General features: G+C 52.7%; 10 non-coding genes across 10 annotated transcripts; all 10 read left to right on the plus strand.

Annotated features, from left to right (window-relative positions):
• The first annotated feature begins 1,412 nt into the window (after window positions 1-1,412).
• Window positions 1,413-1,484, plus strand: TRNAM-CAU (transfer RNA methionine (anticodon CAU)). Its single transcript has one exon. It is a non-coding gene; the product is annotated as a tRNA-Met (tRNA).
• A 1,343-nt stretch (window positions 1,485-2,827) lies between these two features.
• TRNAM-CAU (transfer RNA methionine (anticodon CAU)) lies at window positions 2,828-2,899 on the plus strand. The gene has a single exon. It is a non-coding gene; the product is annotated as a tRNA-Met (tRNA).
• A 1,347-nt stretch (window positions 2,900-4,246) lies between these two features.
• Window positions 4,247-4,318, plus strand: TRNAM-CAU (transfer RNA methionine (anticodon CAU)). The gene has a single exon. It is a non-coding gene; the product is annotated as a tRNA-Met (tRNA).
• Window positions 4,319-5,662: 1,344 nt separating this feature from the next.
• Window positions 5,663-5,734, plus strand: TRNAM-CAU (transfer RNA methionine (anticodon CAU)). Its single transcript has one exon. It is a non-coding gene; the product is annotated as a tRNA-Met (tRNA).
• Window positions 5,735-7,076: 1,342 nt separating this feature from the next.
• Window positions 7,077-7,148, plus strand: TRNAM-CAU (transfer RNA methionine (anticodon CAU)). Its single transcript has one exon. It is a non-coding gene; the product is annotated as a tRNA-Met (tRNA).
• A 1,343-nt stretch (window positions 7,149-8,491) lies between these two features.
• TRNAM-CAU (transfer RNA methionine (anticodon CAU)) lies at window positions 8,492-8,563 on the plus strand. Its single transcript has one exon. It is a non-coding gene; the product is annotated as a tRNA-Met (tRNA).
• A 697-nt stretch (window positions 8,564-9,260) lies between these two features.
• Window positions 9,261-9,332, plus strand: TRNAM-CAU (transfer RNA methionine (anticodon CAU)). The gene has a single exon. It is a non-coding gene; the product is annotated as a tRNA-Met (tRNA).
• Window positions 9,333-10,675: 1,343 nt separating this feature from the next.
• Window positions 10,676-10,747, plus strand: TRNAM-CAU (transfer RNA methionine (anticodon CAU)). Its single transcript has one exon. It is a non-coding gene; the product is annotated as a tRNA-Met (tRNA).
• A 1,341-nt stretch (window positions 10,748-12,088) lies between these two features.
• Window positions 12,089-12,160, plus strand: TRNAM-CAU (transfer RNA methionine (anticodon CAU)). Its single transcript has one exon. It is a non-coding gene; the product is annotated as a tRNA-Met (tRNA).
• Window positions 12,161-13,501: 1,341 nt separating this feature from the next.
• Window positions 13,502-13,573, plus strand: TRNAM-CAU (transfer RNA methionine (anticodon CAU)). Its single transcript has one exon. It is a non-coding gene; the product is annotated as a tRNA-Met (tRNA).
• The last annotated feature ends 6,779 nt before the right edge of the window (window positions 13,574-20,352 follow it).

Raw genomic sequence — 20,352 nt, forward strand, 5'->3', positions numbered from 1 at the left:
GGCGCAGCGGAAGCGTGCTGGGCCCATAACCCAGAGGTCGATGGATAGAAACCATCCTCTGCTACGTTGCCTTTTCCTATGCCAGTCGATATTTGCTAGTGGGGCCAAAGGGCGCTCTTTCACACACAAAGAGAAGTTGAACCTGATTCTGGTGGTTAAACGAGTCCAAAACCCTCAGCATAAGGATGGCACGGGCACCTTTTGTGCTAATGCAATATTGTCTCTTGGCAAAGGAAGCCTGGCCGTGCTTTCTTTAATGGATTGCTTTTGTCCAATACTGCCTGCCTGACTTTGGCTGAAGCCACAGCTGCCTCAAAAAAAAAAACGCGTCAACGCCGCCTTGGCACATGTTATGAGGAGGACTCTGGCTTCCCATGTTGCTCGCGGCGCTCGGTTCCAAGCTTCAACAACAAACGCAAAAGCGAGGTGCCTCCCAGGAAGGCAGCGTTTGGAGAATGCGGGCATCGATCCCGCTACCTCTCGCATGCTAAGCGAGCGCTCTACCACTTGAGCTAATCCCCCTTTGCTCGTGCTCCCCGTTGGCGCTATGGCTGATCCCTGTCCTCTTATGTGCTATGCGTAATATATGCAGTTTTGCAAAATCCACAACCTGCTCTGGCCGCTAGACACCAGGACAGCCACCCGTTTTCCGAGCTTCGAAGGTTTGCACTCTCCTCTCCCTTCCTCAGAGTCCCCCCGTTTTTTTTACTCCCTTCGTGAGTCCATTGACAACTGATCCCTTTCGGAAGTATGACCTCATGGGTTTCAATGATGTCATTAGGAGAAGGTGGTTTCCAAAAGAACCTTCCCACCACCTAGTACGTTCTAGACAATAAACACCTTGTGCCTTGATGCATTCCACCGGACTTGAAATTGGCGGGAGAGAGCTACCCGGGGGGGGGAAGGGGGGGCTTTAAAGACAAAGACACCATAATTGCATTGGCCGGGAATCGAACCCGGGCCTCCCGCGTGGCAGGCGAGAATTCTACCACTGAACCACCAATGCGCCAAGCCGGGGCCGGCGCCATCACCCTCCTCGCTCAGCTGGTCTAGGAGAGTCCAGCTTTTGCCCAGACTTGACTTGGCATTAGCTTGTCAACATCGATGGAAACGCCTTGTCATCTACATTGTGACTTTGCCAGATGGACCCACTCCCCATGGGATCGGTAGCAAACTAGATCCACATTTTGTTGTTGATGCTCCTCCTCAGCAACAAGAGCAGAGTGGCGCAGCGGAAGCGTGCTGAGCCAAAACCCTCAGCATAAGGATGGCACTGGCACCTTTTGCTTGTCAACATCGATGGAAACGCCTCGTCATCTACATTGTGACTTTGCCAGATGGACCCACTCCCCATGGGATCGGTAGCAAACTAGATCCACATTTTGTTGTCGATGCACCAGCTCGGCAGCAAGAGCAGAGTGGCGCAGCGGAAGCGTGCTGGGCCCATAACCCAGAGGTCGATGGATCGAAACCATCCTCTGCTACGTTGCCTTTTCCTATGCCAGTCGATATTTGCTAGTGGGGCCAAAGGGCGCTCTTTCACACACAAAGAGAAGTTGAACCTGATTCTGGTGGTTAAACGAGTCCAAAACCCTCAGCATAAGGATGGCACGGGCACCTTTTGTGCTAATGCAATATTGTCTCTTGGCAAAGGAAGCCTGGCCGTGCTTTCTTTAATGGATTGCTTTTGTCCAATACTGCCTGCCTGACTTTGGCTGAAGCCACAGCTGCCTCAAAAAAAAAAACGCGTCAACGCCGCCTTGGCACATGTTATGAGGAGGACTCTGGCTTCCCATGTTGCTCGCGGCGCTCGGTTCCAAGCTTCAACAACAAACGCAAAAGCGAGGTGCCTCCCAGGAAGGCAGCGTTTGGAGAATGCGGGCATCGATCCCGCTACCTCTCGCATGCTAAGCGAGCGCTCTACCACTTGAGCTAATCCCCCTTTGCTCGGGCTCCCCGTTGGCGCTATGGCTGATCCCTGTCCTCTTATGTGCTATGCGTAATATATGCAGTTTTGCAAAATCCACAACCTGCTCTGGCCGCTAGACACCAGGACAGCCACCCGTTTTCCGAGCTTCGAAGGTTTGCACTCTCCCTTCCTCAGAGTCCCCCCATTTTTTTTCTCCCTTCGTGAGTCCATTGACAACTGATCCCTTTCGGAAGTATGACCTCATGGGTTTCAATGATGTCATTAGGAGAAGGTGGTTTCCAAAAGAACCTTCCCACCACCTAGTACGTTCTAGACAATAAACACCTTGTGCCTTGATGCATTCCACCGGACTTGAAATTGGCGGGAGAGAGCTACCCGGGGGGGGGGAAGGGGGGGCTTTAAAGACAAAGACACCATAATTGCATTGGCCGGGAATCGAACCCGGGCCTCCCGCGTGGCAGGCGAGAATTCTACCACTGAACCACCAATGCGCCACGCCGGGGCCGGCGCCATCACCCTCCTCGCTCAGCTGGTCTAGGAGAGTCCAGCTTTTGCCCAGACTTGACTTGGCATTAGCTTGTCAACATCGATGGAAACGCCTTGTCATCTACATTGTGACTTTGCCAGATGGACCCACTCCCCATGGGATCGGTAGCAAACTAGATCCACATTTTGTTGTTGATGCTCCTCCTCAGCAACAAGAGCAGAGTGGCGCAGCGGAAGCGTGCTGAGCCAAAACCCTCAGCATAAGGATGGCACTGGCACCTTTTGCTTGTCAACATCGATGGAAACGCCTCGTCATCTACATTGTGACTTTGCCAGATGGACCCACTCCCCATGGGATCGGTAGCAAACTAGATCCACATTTTGTTGTCGATGCACCAGCTCGGCAGCAAGAGCAGAGTGGCGCAGCGGAAGCGTGCTGGGCCCATAACCCAGAGGTCGATGGATCGAAACCATCCTCTGCTACGTTGCCTTTTCCTATGCCAGTCGATATTTGCTAGTGGGGCCAAAGGGCGCTCTTTCACACACAAAGAGAAGTTGAACCTGATTCTGGTGGTTAAACGAGTCCAAAACCCTCAGCATAAGGATGGCACGGGCACCTTTTGTGCTAATGCAATATTGTCTCTTGGCAAAGGAAGCCTGGCCGTGCTTTCTTTAATGGATTGCTTTTGTCCAATACTGCCTGCCTGACTGACTTTGGCTGAAGCCACAGCTGCCTCAAAAAAAAAAACGCGTCAACGCCGCCTTGGCACATGTTATGAGGAGGACTCTGGCTTCCCATGTTGCTCGCGGCGCTCGGTTCCAAGCTTCAACAACAAACGCAAAAGCGAGGTGCCTCCCAGGAAGGCAGCGTTTGGAGAATGCGGGCATCGATCCCGCTACCTCTCGCATGCTAAGCGAGCGCTCTACCACTTGAGCTAATCCCCCTTTGCTCGGGCTCCCTGTTGGCGCTATGGCTGATCCCTGTCCTCTTATGTGCTATGCGTAATATATGCAGTTTTGCAAAATCCACAACCTGCTCTGGCCGCTAGACACCAGGACAGCCACCCTTTTTCCGAGCTTCGAAGGTTTGCACTCTCCCTTCCTCAGAGTCCCCCCATTTTTTTTCTCCCTTCGTGAGTCCATTGACAACTGATCCCTTTCGGAAGTATGACCTCATGGGTTTCAATGATGTCATTAGGAGAAGGTGGTTTCCAAAAGAACCTTCCCACCACCTAGTACGTTCTAGACAATAAACACCTTGTGCCTTGATGCATTCCACCGGACTTGAAATTGGCGGGAGAGAGCTACCCGGGGGGGGGGAAGGGGGGGCTTTAAAGACAAAGACACCATAATTGCATTGGCCGGGAATCGAACCCGGGCCTCCCGCGTGGCAGGCGAGAATTCTACCACTGAACCACCAATGCGCCACGCCGGGGCCGGCGCCATCACCCTCCTCGCTCAGCTGGTCTAGGAGAGTCCAGCTTTTGCCCAGACTTGACTTGGCATTAGCTTGTCAACATCGATGGAAACGCCTTGTCATCTACATTGTGACTTTGCCAGATGGACCCACTCCCCATGGGATCGGTAGCAAACTAGATCCACATTTTGTTGTTGATGCTCCTCCTCAGCAACAAGAGCAGAGTGGCGCAGCGGAAGCGTGCTGAGCCAAAACCCTCAGCATAAGGATGGCACTGGCACCTTTTGCTTGTCAACATCGATGGAAACGCCTCGTCATCTACATTGTGACTTTGCCAGATGGACCCACTCCCCATGGGATCGGTAGCAAACTAGATCCACATTTTGTTGTCGATGCACCAGCTCGGCAGCAAGAGCAGAGTGGCGCAGCGGAAGCGTGCTGGGCCCATAACCCAGAGGTCGATGGATCGAAACCATCCTCTGCTACGTTGCCTTTTCCTATGCCAGTCGATATTTGCTAGTGGGGCCAAAGGGCGCTCTTTCACACACAAAGAGAAGTTGAACCTGATTCTGGTGGTTAAACGAGTCCAAAACCCTCAGCATAAGGATGGCACGGGCACCTTTTGTGCTAATGCAATATTGTCTCTTGGCAAAGGAAGCCTGGCCGTGCTTTCTTTAATGGATTGCTTTTGTCCAATACTGCCTGCCTGACTTTGGCTGAAGCCACAGCTGCCTCAAAAAAAAAAACGCGTCAACGCCGCCTTGGCACATGTTATGAGGAGGACTCTGGCTTCCCATGTTGCTCGCGGCGCTCGGTTCCAAGCTTCAACAACAAACGCAAAAGCGAGGTGCCTCCCAGGAAGGCAGCGTTTGGAGAATGCGGGCATCGATCCCGCTACCTCTCCCATGCTAAGCGAGCGCTCTACCACTTGAGCTAATCCCCCTTTGCTCGGGCTCTCCGTTGGCGCTATGGCTGATCCCTGTCCTCTTATGTGCTATGCGTAATATATGCAGTTTTGCAAAATCCACAACCTGCTCTGGCCGCTAGACACCAGGACAGCCACCCGTTTTCCGAGCTTCGAAGGTTTGCACTCTCCCTTCCTCAGAGTCCCCCCATTTTTTTTCTCCCTTCGTGAGTCCATTGACAACTGATCCCTTTCGGAAGTATGACCTCATGGGTTTCAATGATGTCATTAGGAGAAGGTGGTTTCCAAAAGAACCTTCCCACCACCTAGTACGTTCTAGACAATAAACACCTTGTGCCTTGATGCATTCCACCGGACTTGAAATTGGCGGGAGAGAGCTACCCGGGGGGGGGGGAAGGGGGGGCTTTAAAGACAAAGACACCATAATTGCATTGGCCGGGAATCGAACCCGGGCCTCCCGCGTGGCAGGCGAGAATTCTACCACTGAACCACCAATGCGCCACGCCGGGGCCGGCGCCATCACCCTCCTCGCTCAGCTGGTCTAGGAGAGTCCAGCTTTTGCCCAGACTTGACTTGGCATTAGCTTGTCAACATCGATGGAAACGCCTTGTCATCTACATTGTGACTTTGCCAGATGGACCCACTCCCCATGGGATCGGTAGCAAACTAGATCCACATTTTGTTGTTGATGCTCCTCCTCAGCAACAAGAGCAGAGTGGCGCAGCGGAAGCGTGCTGAGCCAAAACCCTCAGCATAAGGATGGCACTGGCACCTTTTGCTTGTCAACATCGATGGAAACGCCTCGTCATCTACATTGTGACTTTGCCAGATGGACCCACTCCCCATGGGATCGGTAGCAAACTAGATCCACATTTTGTTGTCGATGCACCAGCTCGGCAGCAAGAGCAGAGTGGCGCAGCGGAAGCGTGCTGGGCCCATAACCCAGAGGTCGATGGATCGAAACCATCCTCTGCTACGTTGCCTTTTCCTATGCCAGTCGATATTTGCTAGTGGGGCCAAAGGGCGCTCTTTCACACACAAAGAGAAGTTGAACCTGATTCTGGTGGTTAAACGAGTCCAAAACCCTCAGCATAAGGATGGCACGGGCACCTTTTGTGCTAATGCAATATTGTCTCTTGGCAAAGGAAGCCTGGCCGTGCTTTCTTTAATGGATTGCTTTTGTCCAATACTGCCTGCCTGACTTTGGCTGAAGCCACAGCTGCCTCAAAAAAAAAAACGCGTCAACGCCGCCTTGGCACATGTTATGAGGAGGACTCTGGCTTCCCATGTTGCTCGTGGCGCTCGGTTCCAAGCTTCAACAACAAACGCAAAAGCGAGGTGCCTCCCAGGAAGGCAGCGTTTGGAGAATGCGGGCATCGATCCCGCTACCTCTCGCATGCTAAGCGAGCGCTCTACCACTTGAGCTAATCCCCCTTTGCTCGCGCTCCCCGTTGGCGCTATGGCTGATCCCTGTCCTCTTATGTGCTATGCGTAATATATGCAGTTTTGCAAAATCCACAACCTGCTCTGGCCGCTAGACACCAGGACAGCCACCCGTTTTCCGAGCTTCGAAGGTTTGCACTCTCCCTTCCTCAGAGTCCCCCCATTTTTTTTCTCCCTTCGTGAGTCCATTGACAACTGATCCCTTTCGGAAGTATGACCTCATGGGTTTCAATGATGTCATTAGGAGAAGGTGGTTTCCAAAAGAACCTTCCCACCACCTAGTACGTTCTAGACAATAAACACCTTGTGCCTTGATGCATTCCACCGGACTTGAAATTGGCGGGAGAGAGCTACCCGGGGGGGGGAAGGGGGGGCTTTAAAGACAAAGACACCATAATTGCATTGGCCGGGAATCGAACCCGGGCCTCCCGCGTGGCAGGCGAGAATTATACCACTGAACCACCAATGCGCCACGCCGGGGCCGGCGCCATCACCCTCCTTGCTCAGCTGGTCTAGGAGAGTCCAGCTTTTGCCCAGACTTGACTTGGCATTAGCTTGTCAACATCGATGGAAACGCCTTGTCATCTACATTGTGACTTTGCCAGATGGACCCACTCCCCATGGGATCGGTAGCAAACTAGATCCACATTTTGTTGTTGATGCTCCTCCTCAGCAACAAGAGCAGAGTGGCGCAGCGGAAGCGTGCTGAGCCAAAACCCTCAGCATAAGGATGGCACTGGCACCTTTTGCTTGTCAACATCGATGGAAACGCCTCGTCATCTACATTGTGACTTTGCCAGATGGACCCACTCCCCATGGGATCGGTAGCAAACTAGATCCACATTTTGTTGTCGATGCACCAGCTCGGCAGCAAGAGCAGAGTGGCGCAGCGGAAGCGTGCTGGGCCCATAACCCAGAGGTCGATGGATCGAAACCATCCTCTGCTACGTTGCCTTTTCCGATGCCAGTCGATATTTGCTAGTGGGGCCAAAGGGCGCTCTTTCACACACAAAGAGAAGTTGAACCTGATTCTGGTGGTTAAACGAGTCCAAAACCCTCAGCATAAGGATGGCACGGGCACCTTTTGTGCTAATGCAATATTGTCTCTTGGCAAAGGAAGCCTGGCCGTGCTTTCTTTAATGGATTGCTTTTGTCCAATACTGCCTGCCTGACTTTGGCTGAAGCCACAGCTGCCTCAAAAAAAAAAACGCGTCAACGCCGCCTTGGCACATGTTATGAGGAGGACTCTGGCTTCCCATGTTGCTCGCGGCGCTCGGTTCCAAGCTTCAACAACAAACGCAAAAGCGAGGTGCCTCCCAGGAAGGCAGCGTTTGGAGAATGCGGGCATCGATCCCGCTACCTCTCGCATGCTAAGCGAGCGCTCTACCACTTGAGCTAATCCCCCTTTGCCCCGGGCTCCCTGTTGGCGCTATGGCTGATCCCTGTCCTCTTATGTGCTATGCGTAATATATGCAGTTTTGCAAAATCCACAACCTGCTCTGGCCGCTAGACACCAGGACAGCCACCCCTTTTCCGAGCTTCGAAGGTTTGCACTCTCCCTTCCTCAGAGTCCCCCCATTTTTTTTCTCCCTTCGTGAGTCCATTGACAACTGATCCCTTTCGGAAGTATGACCTCATGGGTTTCAATGATGTCATTAGGAGAAGGTGGTTTCCAAAAGAACCTTCCCACCACCTAGTACGTTCTAGACAATAAACACCTTGTGCCTTGATGCATTCCACCGGACTTGAAATTGGCGGGAGAGAGCTACCCGGGGGGGGGAAGGGGGGGCTTTAAAGACAAAGACACCATAATTGCATTGGCCGGGAATCGAACCCGGGCCTCCCGCGTGGCAGGCGAGAATTCTACCACTGAACCACCAATGCGCCACGCCGGGGCCGGCGCCATCACCCTCCTCGCTCAGCTGGTCTAGGAGAGTCCAGCTTTTGCCCAGACTTGACTTGGCATTAGCTTGTCAACATCGATGGAAACGCCTTGTCATCTACATTGTGACTTTGCCAGATGGACCCACTCCCCATGGGATCGGTAGCAAACTAGATCCACATTTTGTTGTTGATGCTCCTCCTCAGCAACAAGAGCAGAGTGGCGCAGCGGAAGCGTGCTGAGCCAAAACCCTCAGCATAAGGATGGCACTGGCACCTTTTGCTTGTCAACATCGATGGAAACGCCTCGTCATCTACATTGTGACTTTGCCAGATGGACCCACTCCCCATGGGATCGGTAGCAAACTAGATCCACATTTTGTTGTCGATGCACCAGCTCGGCAGCAAGAGCAGAGTGGCGCAGCGGAAGCGTGCTGGGCCCATAACCCAGAGGTCGATGGATCGAAACCATCCTCTGCTACGTTGCCTTTTCCTATGCCAGTCGATATTTGCTAGTGGGGCCAAAGGGCGCTCTTTCACACACAAAGAGAAGTTGAACCTGATTCTGGTGGTTAAACGAGTCCAAAACCCTCAGCATAAGGATGGCACGGGCACCTTTTGTGCTAATGCAATATTGTCTCTTGGCAAAGGAAGCCTGGCCGTGCTTTCTTTAATGGATTGCTTTTGTCCAATACTGCCTGCCTGACTTTGGCTGAAGCCACAGCTGCCTCAAAAAAAAAAACGCGTCAACGCCGCCTTGGCACATGTTATGAGGAGGACTCTGGCTTCCCATGTTGCTCGCGGCGCTCGGTTCCAAGCTTCAACAACAAACGCAAAAGCGAGGTGCCTCCCAGGAAGGCAGCGTTTGGAGAATGCGGGCCTTGTCATCTACATTGTGACTTTGCCAGATGGACCCACTCCCCATGGGATCGGTAGCAAACTAGATCCACATTTTGTTGTTGATGCTCCTCCTCAGCAACAAGAGCAGAGTGGCGCAGCGGAAGCGTGCTGAGCCAAAACCCTCAGCATAAGGATGGCACTGGCACCTTTTGCTTGTCAACATCGATGGAAACGCCTCGTCATCTACATTGTGACTTTGCCAGATGGACCCACTCCCCATGGGATCGGTAGCAAACTAGATCCACATTTTGTTGTCGATGCACCAGCTCGGCAGCAAGAGCAGAGTGGCGCAGCGGAAGCGTGCTGGGCCCATAACCCAGAGGTCGATGGATCGAAACCATCCTCTGCTACGTTGCCTTTTCCTATGCCAGTCGATATTTGCTAGTGGGGCCAAAGGGCGCTCTTTCACACACAAAGAGAAGTTGAACCTGATTCTGGTGGTTAAACGAGTCCAAAACCCTCAGCATAAGGATGGCACGGGCACCTTTTGTGCTAATGCAATATTGTCTCTTGGCAAAGGAAGCCTGGCCGTGCTTTCTTTAATGGATTGCTTTTGTCCAATACTGCCTGCCTGACTTTGGCTGAAGCCACAGCTGCCTCAAAAAAAAAAACGCGTCAACGCCGCCTTGGCACATGTTATGAGGAGGACTCTGGCTTCCCATGTTGCTCGCGGCGCTCGGTTCCAAGCTTCAACAACAAACGCAAAAGCGAGGTGCCTCCCAGGAAGGCAGCGTTTGGAGAATGCGGGCATCGATCCCGCTACCTCTCGCATGCTAAGCGAGCGCTCTACCACTTGAGCTAATCCCCCTTTGCTCGGGCTCCCCGTTGGCGCTATGGCTGATCCCTGTCCTCTTATGTGCTATGCGTAATATATGCAGTTTTGCAAAATCCACAACCTGCTCTGGCCGCTAGACACCAGGACAGCCACCCCTTTTCCGAGCTTCGAAGGTTTGCACTCTCCCTTCCTCAGAGTCCCCCCATTTTTTTTCTCCCTTCGTGAGTCCATTGACAACTGATCCCTTTCGGAAGTATGACCTCATGGGTTTCAATGATGTCATTAGGAGAAGGTGGTTTCCAAAAGAACCTTCCCACCACCTAGTACGTTCTAGACAATAAACACCTTGTGCCTTGATGCATTCCACCGGACTTGAAATTGGCGGGAGAGAGCTACCCGGGGGGGGGGAAGGGGGGGCTTTAAAGACAAAGACACCATAATTGCATTGGCCGGGAATCGAACCCGGGCCTCCCGCGTGGCAGGCGAGAATTCTACCACTGAACCACCAATGCGCCACGCCGGGGCCGGCGCCATCACCCTCCTCGCTCAGCTGGTCTAGGAGAGTCCAGCTTTTGCCCAGACTTGACTTGGCATTAGCTTGTCAACATCGATGGAAACGCCTTGTCATCTACATTGTGACTTTGCCAGATGGACCCACTCCCCATGGGATCGGTAGCAAACTAGATCCACATTTTGTTGTTGATGCTCCTCCTCAGCAACAAGAGCAGAGTGGCGCAGCGGAAGCGTGCTGAGCCAAAACCCTCAGCATAAGGATGGCACTGGCACCTTTTGCTTGTCAACATCGATGGAAACGCCTCGTCATCTACATTGTGACTTTGCCAGATGGACCCACTCCCCATGGGATCGGTAGCAAACTAGATCCACATTTTGTTGTCGATGCACCAGCTCGGCAGCAAGAGCAGAGTGGCGCAGCGGAAGCGTGCTGGGCCCATAACCCAGAGGTCGATGGATCGAAACCATCCTCTGCTACGTTGCCTTTTCCTATGCCAGTCGATATTTGCTAGTGGGGCCAAAGGGCGCTCTTTCACACACAAAGAGAAGTTGAACCTGATTCTGGTGGTTAAACGAGTCCAAAACCCTCAGCATAAGGATGGCACGGGCACCTTTTGTGCTAATGCAATATTGTCTCTTGGCAAAGGAAGCCTGGCCGTGCTTTCTTTAATGGATTGCTTTTGTCCAATACTGCCTGCCTGACTTTGGCTGAAGCCACAGCTGCCTCAAAAAAAAAACGCGTCAACGCCGCCTTGGCACATGTTATGAGGAGGACTCTGGCTTCCCATGTTGCTCGCGGCGCTCGGTTCCAAGCTTCAACAACAAACGCAAAAGCGAGGTGCCTCCCAGGAAGGCAGCGTTTGGAGAATGCGGGCATCGATCCCGCTACCTCTCGCATGCTAAGCGAGCGCTCTACCACTTGAGCTAATCCCCCTTTGCTCGGGCTCCCCGTTGGCGCTATGGCTGATCCCTGTCCTCTTATGTGCTATGCGTAATATATGCAGTTTTGCAAAATCCACAACCTGCTCTGGCCGCTAGACACCAGGACAGCCACCCGTTTTCCGAGCTTCGAAGGTTTGCACTCTCCCTTCCTCAGAGTCCCCCCATTTTTTTTCTCCCTTCGTGAGTCCATTGACAACTGATCCCTTTCGGAAGTATGATCTCATGGGTTTCAATGATGTCATTAGGAGAAGGTGGTTTCCAAAAGAACCTTCCCACCACCTAGTACGTTCTAGACAATAAACACCTTGTGCCTTGATGCATTCCACCGGACTTGAAATTGGCGGGAGAGAGCTACCCGGGGGGGGGAAGGGGGGGCTTTAAAGACAAAGACACCATAATTGCATTGGCCGGGAATCGAACCCGGGCCTCCCGCGTGGCAGGCGAGAATTCTACCACTGAACCACCAATGCGCCACGCCGGGGCCGGCGCCATCACCCTCCTCGCTCAGCTGGTCTAGGAGAGTCCAGCTTTTGCCCAGACTTGACTTGGCATTAGCTTGTCAACATCGATGGAAACGCCTTGTCATCTACATTGTGACTTTGCCAGATGGACCCACTCCCCATGGGATCGGTAGCAAACTAGATCCACATTTTGTTGTTGATGCTCCTCCTCAGCAACAAGAGCAGAGTGGCGCAGCGGAAGCGTGCTGAGCCAAAACCCTCAGCATAAGGATGGCACTGGCACCTTTTGCTTGTCAACATCGATGGAAACGCCTCGTCATCTACATTGTGACTTTGCCAGATGGACCCACTCCCCATGGGATCGGTAGCAAACTAGATCCACATTTTTTTGTCGATGCACCAGCTCGGCAGCAAGAGCAGAGTGGCGCAGCGGAAGCGTGCTGGGCCCATAACCCAGAGGTCGATGGATCGAAACCATCCTCTGCTACGTTGCCTTTTCCTATGCCAGTCGATATTTGCTAGTGGGGCCAAAGGGCGCTCTTTCACACACAAAGAGAAGTTGAACCTGATTCTGGTGGTTAAACGAGTCCAAAACCCTCAGCATAAGGATGGCACGGGCACCTTTTGTGCTAATGCAATATTGTCTCTTGGCAAAGGAAGCCTGGCCGTGCTTTCTTTAATGGATTGCTTTTGTCCAATACTGCCTGCCTGACTTTGGCTGAAGCCACAGCTGCCTCAAAAAAAAAACGCGTCAACGCCGCCTTGGCACATGTTATGAGGAGGACTCTGGCTTCCCATGTTGCTCGCGGCGCTCGGTTCCAAGCTTCAACAACAAACGCAAAAGCGAGGTGCCTCCCAGGAAGGCAGCGTTTGGAGAATGCGGGCATCGATCCCGCTACCTCTCGCATGCTAAGCGAGCGCTCTACAACTTGAGCTAATCCCCCTTTGCTCGGGCTCCCCGTTGGCGCTATGGCTGATCCCTGTCCTCTTATGTGCTATGCGTAATATATGCAGTTTTGCAAAATCCACAACCTGCTCTGGCCGCTAGACACCAGGACAGCCACCCGTTTTCCGAGCTTCGAAGGTTTGCACTCTCCCTTCCTCAGAGTCCCCCCATTTTTTTTCTCCCTTCGTGAGTCCATTGACAACTGATCCCTTTCGGAAGTATGACCTCATGGGTTTCAATGATGTCATTAGGAGAAGGTGGTTTCCAAAAGAACCTTCCCACCACCTAGTACGTTCTAGACAATAAACACCTTGTGCCTTGATGCATTCCACCGGACTTGAAATTGGCGGGAGAGAGCTACCCGGGGGGGGGAAGGGGGGGCTTTAAAGACAAAGACACCATAATTGCATTGGCCGGGAATCGAACCCGGGCCTCCCGCGTGGCAGGCGAGAATTCTACCACTGAACCACCAATGCGCCACGCCGGGGCCGGCGCCATCACCCTCCTCGCTCAGCTGGTCTAGGAGAGTCCAGCTTTTGCCCAGACTTGACTTGGCATTAGCTTGTCAACATCGATGGAAACGCCTTGTCATCTACATTGTGACTTTGCCAGATGGACCCACTCCCCATGGGATCGGTAGCAAACTAGATCCACATTTTGTTGTTGATGCTCCTCCTCAGCAACAAGAGCAGAGTGGCGCAGCGGAAGCATGCTGAGCCAAAACCCTCAGCATAAGGATGGCACTGGCACCTTTTGCTTGTCAACATCGATGGAAACGCCTCGTCATCTACATTGTGACTTTGCCAGATGGACCCACTCCCCATGGGATCGGTAGCAAACTAGATCCACATTTTGTTGTCGATGCACCAGCTCGGCAGCAAGAGCAGAGTGGCGCAGCGGAAGCGTGCTGGGCCCATAACCCAGAGGTCGATGGATCGAAACCATCCTCTGCTACGTTGCCTTTTCCTATGCCAGTCGATATTTGCTAGTGGGGCCAAAGGGCGCTCTTTCACACACAAAGAGAAGTTGAACCTGATTCTGGTGGTTAAACGAGTCCAAAACCCTCAGCATAAGGATGGCACGGGCACCTTTTGTGCTAATGCAATATTGTCTCTTGGCAAAGGAAGCCTGGCCGTGCTTTCTTTAATGGATTGCTTTTGTCCAATACTGCCTGCCTGACTTTGGCTGAAGCCACAGCTGCCTCAAAAAAAAAAAACGCGTCAACGCCGCCTTGGCACATGTTATGAGGAGGACTCTGGCTTCCCATGTTGCTCGCGGCGCTCGGTTCCAAGCTTCAACAACAAACGCAAAAGCGAGGTGCCTCCCAGGAAGGCAGCGTTTGGAGAATGCGGGCATCGATCCCGCTACCTCTCGCATGCTAAGCGAGCGCTCTACCACTTGAGCTAATCCCCCTTTGCTTGGGCTCCCCGTTGGCGCTATGGCTGATCCCTGTCCTCTTATGTGCTATGCGTAATATATGCAGTTTTGCAAAATCCACAACCTGCTCTGGCCGCTAGACACCAGGACAGCCACCCGTTTTCCGAGCTTCGAAGGTTTGCACTCTCCCTTCCTCAGAGTCCCCCCATTTTTTTTCTCCCTTCGTGAGTCCATTGACAACTGATCCCTTTCGGAAGTATGACCTCATGGGTTTCAATGATGTCATTAGGAGAAGGTGGTTTCCAAAAGAACCTTCCCACCACCTAGTACGTTCTAGACAATAAACACCTTGTGCCTTGATGCATTCCACCGGACTTGAAATTGGCGGGAGAGAGCTACCCGGGGGGGGGGAAGGGGGGGCTTTAAAGACAAAGACACCATAATTGCATTGGCCGGGTATCGAACCCGGGCCTCCCGCGTGGCAGGCGAGAATTCTACCACTGAACCACCAATGCGCCACGCCGGGGCCGGCGCCATCACCCTCCTCGCTCAGCTGGTCTAGGAGAGTCCAGCTTTTGCCCAGACTTGACTTGGCATTAGCTTGTCAACATCGATGGAAACGCCTTGTCATCTACATTGTGACTTTGCCAGATGGACCCACTCCCCATGGGATCGGTAGCAAACTAGATCCACATTTTGTTGTTGATGCTCCTCCTCAGCAACAAGAGCAGAGTGGCGCAGCGGAAGCGTGCTGAGCCAAAACCCTCAGCATAAGGATGGCACTGGCACCTTTTGCTTGTCAACATCGATGGAAACGCCTCGTCATCTACATTGTGACTTTGCCAGATGGACCCACTCCCCATGGGATCGGTAGCAAACTAGATCCACATTTTGTTGTCGATGCACCAGCTAGGCAGCAAGAGCAGAGTGGCGCAGCGGAAGCGTGCTGGGCCCATAACCCAGAGTTCGATGGATCAAAACCATCCTCTGCTACGTTGCCTTTTCCTATGCCAGTCGATATTTGCTAGTGGGGCCAAAGGGCGCTCTTTCACACACAAAGAGAAGTTGAACCTGATTCTGGTGGTTAAACGAGTCCAAAACCCTCAGCATAAGCATGGCACGGGCACCTTTTGTGCTAATGCAATATTGTCTCTTGGCAAAGGAAGCCTGGCCGTGCTTTCTTTAATGGATTGCTTTTGTCCAATACTGCCTGCCTGACTTTGGCTGAAGCCACAGCTGCCTCAAAAAAAAAAACGTGTCAACGCCGCCTTGGCACATGTTATGAGGAGGACTCTGGCTTCCCATGTTGCTCGCGGCGCTCGGTTCCAAGCTTCAACAACAAACGCAAAAGCGAGGTGCCTCCCAGGAAGGCAGCGTTTGGAGAATGCGGGCATCGATCCCGCTACCTCTCGCATGCTAAGCGAGCGCTCTACCACTTGAGCTAATCCCCCTTTGCTCGGGCTCCCCGTTGGCGCTATGGCTGATCCCTGTCCTCTTATGTGCTATGCGTAATATATGCAGTTTTGCAAAATCCACAACTGCTCTGGCCGCTAGACACCAGGACAGCCACCCGTTTTCCGAGCTTCGAAGGTTTGCACTCTCCCTTCCTCAGAGTCCCCCCATTTTTTTTCTCCCTTCGTGAGTCCATTGACAACTGATCCCTTTCGGAAGTATGACCTCATGGGTTTCAATGATGTCATTAGGAGAAGGTGGTTTCCAAAAGAACCTTCCCACCACCTAGTACGTTCTAGACAATAAACACCTTGTGCCTTGATGCATTCCACCGGACTTGAAATTGGCGGGAGAGAGCTACCCGGGGGGGGGAAGGGGGGGCTTTAAAGACAAAGACACCATAATTGCATTGGCCGGGAATCGAACCCGGGCCTCCCGCGTGGCAGGTGAGAATTCTACCACTGAGCCACCAATGCGCCACGCCGGGGCCGGCGCCATCACCCTCCTCGCTCAGCTGGTCTAGGAGAGTCCAGCTTTTGCCCAGACTTGACTTGGCATTAGCTTGTCAACATCGATGGAAACGCCTTGTCATCTACATTGTGACTTTGCCAGATGGACCCACTCCCCATGGGATCGGTAGCAAACTAGATCCACATTTTGTTGTTGATGCTCCTCCTCAGCAACAAGAGCAGAGTGGCGCAGCGGAAGCGTGCTGAGCCAAAACCCTCAGCATAAGGATGGCACTGGCACCTTTTGCTTGTCAACATCGATGGAAACGCCTCGTCATCTACATTGTGACTTTGCCAGATGGACCCACTCCCCATGGGATCGGTAGCAAACTAGATCCACATTTTGTTGTCGATGCACCAGCTCGGCAGCAAGAGCAGAGTGGCGCAGCGGATGCGTGCTGGGCCCATAACCCAGAGGTCGATGGATCGAAACCATCCTCTGCTACGTTGCCTTTTCCTATGCCAGTCGATATTTGCTAGTGGGGCCAAAGGGCGCTCTTTCACACACAAAGAGAAGTTGAACCTGATTCTGGTGGTTAAACGAGTCCAAAACCCTCAGCATAAGGATGGCACGGGCACCTTTTGTGCTAATGCAATATTGTCTCTTGGCAAAGGAAGCCTGGCCGTGCTTTCTTTAATGGATTGCTTTTGTCCAATACTGCCTGCCTGACTTTGGCTGAAGCCACAGCTGCCTCAAAAAAAAAAACGCGTCAACGCCGCCTTGGCACATGTTATGAGGAGGACTCTGGCTTCCCATGTTGCTCGCGGCGCTCGGTTCCAAGCTTCAACAACAAACGCAAAAGCGAGGTGCCTCCCAGGAAGGCAGCGTTTGGAGAATGCGGGCATCGATCCCGCTACCTCTCGCATGCTAAGCGAGCGCTCTACCACTTGAGCTAATCCCCCTTTGCTCGGGCTCCCCGTTGGCGCTATGGCTGATCCCTGTCCTCTTATGTGCTATGCGTAATATATGCAGTTTTGCAAAATCCACAACCTGCTCTGGCTGCTAGACACCAGGACAGCCACCCGTTTTCCGAGCTTCGAAGGTTTGCACTCTCCCTTCCTCAGAGTCCCCCCATTTTTTTTCTCCCTTCGTGAGTCCATTGACAACTGATCCCTTTCGGAAGTATGACCTCATGGGTTTCAATGATGTCATTAGGAGAAGGTGGTTTCCAAAAGAACCTTCCCACCACCTAGTACGTTCTAGACAATAAACACCTTGTGCCTTGATGCATTCCACCGGACTTGAAATTGGCGGGAGAGAGCTACCCGGGGGGGGGAAGGGGGGGCTTTAAAGACAAAGACACCATAATTGCATTGGCCGGGAATCGAACCCGGGCCTCCCGCGTGGCAGGCGAGAATTCTACCACTGAACCACCAATGCGCCACACCGGGGCCATCACCCTCCTCGCTCAGCTGGTCTAGGAGAGTCCAGCTTTTGCCCAGACTTGACTTGGCATTAGCTTGTCAACATCGATGGAAACGCCTTGTCATCTACATTGTGACTTTGCCAGATGGACCCACTCCCCATGGGATCGGTAGCAAACTAGATCCACATTTTGTTGTTGATGCTCCTCCTCAGCAACAAGAGCAGAGTGGCCAGCGGAAGTGTGCTGAGCCAAAACCCTCAGCATAAGGATGGCACTGGCACCTTTTGCTTGTCAACATCGATGGAAACGCCTCGTCATCTACATTGTGACTTTGCCAGATGGACCCACTCCCCATGGGATCGGTAGCAAACTAGATCCACATTTTGTTGTCGATGCACCAGCTCGGCAGCAAGAGCAGAGTGGAGCAGCGGAAGCGTGCTGGGCCCATAACCCAGAGGTCGATGGATCGAAACCATCCTCTGCTACGTTGCCTTTTCCTATGCCAGTCAATATTTGCTAGTGGGGCCAAAGGGCGCTCTTTCACACACAAAGAGAAGTTGAACCTGATTCTGGTGGTTAAACGAGTCCAAAACCCTCAGCATAAGGATGGCACGGGCACCTTTTGTGCTAATGCAATATTGTCTCTTGGCAAAGGAAGCCTGGCCGTGCTTTCTTTAATGGATTGCTTTTGTCCAATACTGCCTGCCTGACTTTGGCTGAAGCCACAGCTGCCTCAAAAAAAAAAACGCGTCAACGCCGCCTTGGCACATGTTATGAGGAGGACTCTGGCTTCCCATGTTGCTCGCAGCGCTCGGTTCCAAGCTTCAGCAACAAACGCAAAAGCGAGGTGCCTCCCAGGAAGGCAGCGTTTGGAGAATGCGGGCATCGATCCCGCTACCTCTCGCATGCTAAGCGAGCGCTCTACCACTTGAGCTAATCCCCCTTTGCTCGGGCTCCCCGTTGGCGCTATGGCTGATCCCTGTCCTCTTATGTGCTATGCGTAATATATGCAGTTTTGCAAAATCCACAACCTGCTCTGGCCGCTAGACACCAGGACAGCCACCCGTTTTCCGAGCTTCGAAGGTTTGCACTCTCCCTTCCTCAGAGTCCCCCCATTTTTTTTCTCCCTTCGTGAGTCCATTGACAACTGATCCCTTTCGGAAGTATGACCTCATGGGTTTCAATGATGTCATTAGGAGAAGGTGGTTTCCAAAAGAACCTTCCCACCACCTAGTACGTTCTAGACAATAAACACCTTGTGCCTTGATGCATTCCACCGGACTTGAAATTGGCGGGAGAGAGCTACCCGGGGGGGGGGAAGGGGGGGCTTTAAAGACAAAGACACCATAATTGCATTGGCCGGGAATCAAACCCGGGCCTCCCGCGTGGCAGGTGAGAATTCTACCACTGAACCACCAATGCGCCACGCCGGGGCCGGCGCCATCACCCTCCTCGCTCAGCTGGTCTAGGAGAGTCCAGCTTTTGCCCAGACTTGACTTGGCATTAGCTTGTCAACATCGATGGAAACGCCTTGTCATCTACATTGTGACTTTGCCAGATGGACCCACTCCCCATGGGATCGGTAGCAAACTAGATCCACATTTTGTTGTTGATGCTCCTCCTCAGCAACAAGAGCAGAGTGGCGCAGCGGAAGCGTGCTGAGCCAAAACCCTCAGCATAAGGATGGCACTGGCACCTTTTGCTTGTCAACATCGATGGAAACGCCTCGTCATCTACATTGTGACTTTGCCAGATGGACCCACTCCCCATGGGATCGGTAGCAAACTAGATCCACATTTTGTTGTCGATGCACCAGCTCGGCAGCAAGAGCAGAGTGGTGCAGCGGAAGCGTGCTGGGCCCATAACCCAGAGGTCGATGGATCGAAACCATCCTCTGCTACGTTGCCTTTTCCTATGCCAGTCGATATTTGCTAGTGGGGCCAAAGGGCGCTCTTTCACACACAAAGAGAAGTTGAACCTGATTCTGGTGGTTAAACGAGTCCAAAACCCTCAGCATAAGGATGGCACGGGCACCTTTTGTGCTAATGCAATATTGTCTCTTGGCAAAGGAAGCCTGGCCGTGCTTTCTTTAATGGATTGCTTTTGTCCAATACTGCCTGCCTGACTTTGGCTGAAGCCACAGCTGCCTCAAAAAAAAAACGCGTCAACGCCGCCTTGGCACATGTTATGAGGAGGACTCTGGCTTCCCATGTTGCTCGCGGCGCTCGGTTCCAAGCTTCAACAACAAACGCAAAAGCGAGGTGCCTCCCAGGAAGGCAGCGTTTGGAGAATGCGGGCATCGATCCCGCTACCTCTCGCATGCTAAGCGAGCGCTCTACCACTTGAGCTAATCCCCCTTTGCTCGGGCTCCCCGTTGGCGCTATGGCTGATCCCTGTCCTCTTATGTGCTATGCGTAATATATGCAGTTTTGCAAAATCCACAACCTGCTCTGGCCGCTAAACACCAGGACAGCCACCCGTTTTCCGAGCCTCGAAGGTTTGCACTCTCCCTTCCTCAGAGTCCCCCCATTTTTTTTCTCCCTTCGTGAGTCCATTGACAACTGATCCCTTTCGGAAGTATGACCTCATGGGTTTCAATGATGTCATTAGGAGAAGGTGGTTTCCAAAAGAACCTTCCCACCACCTAGTACGTTCTAGACAATAAACACCTTGTGCCTTGATGCATTCCACCGGACTTGAAATTGGCGGGAGAGAGCTACCCGGGGGGGGGAAGGGGGGGCTTTAAAGACAAAGACACCATAATTGCATTGGCCGGGAATCGAACCCGGGCCTCCCGCGTGGCAGGCGAGAATTCTACCACTGAACCACCAATGCGTCACGCCGGGGCCGGCGCCATCACCCTCCTCGCTCAGCTGGTCTAGGAGAGTCCAGCTTTTGCCCAGACTTGACTTGGCATTAGCTTGTCAACATCGATGGAAACGCCTTGTCATCTACATTGTGACTTTGCCAGATGGACCCACTCCCCATGGGATCGGTAGCAAACTAGATCCACATTTTGTTGTTGATG

Source organism: Aquarana catesbeiana, linkage group LG04 (genome assembly GCF_042186555.1).
Source record: "Aquarana catesbeiana isolate 2022-GZ linkage group LG04, ASM4218655v1, whole genome shotgun sequence".
In the NCBI taxonomy this organism is placed as follows: Eukaryota; Metazoa; Chordata; class Amphibia; order Anura; family Ranidae; genus Aquarana; species Aquarana catesbeiana.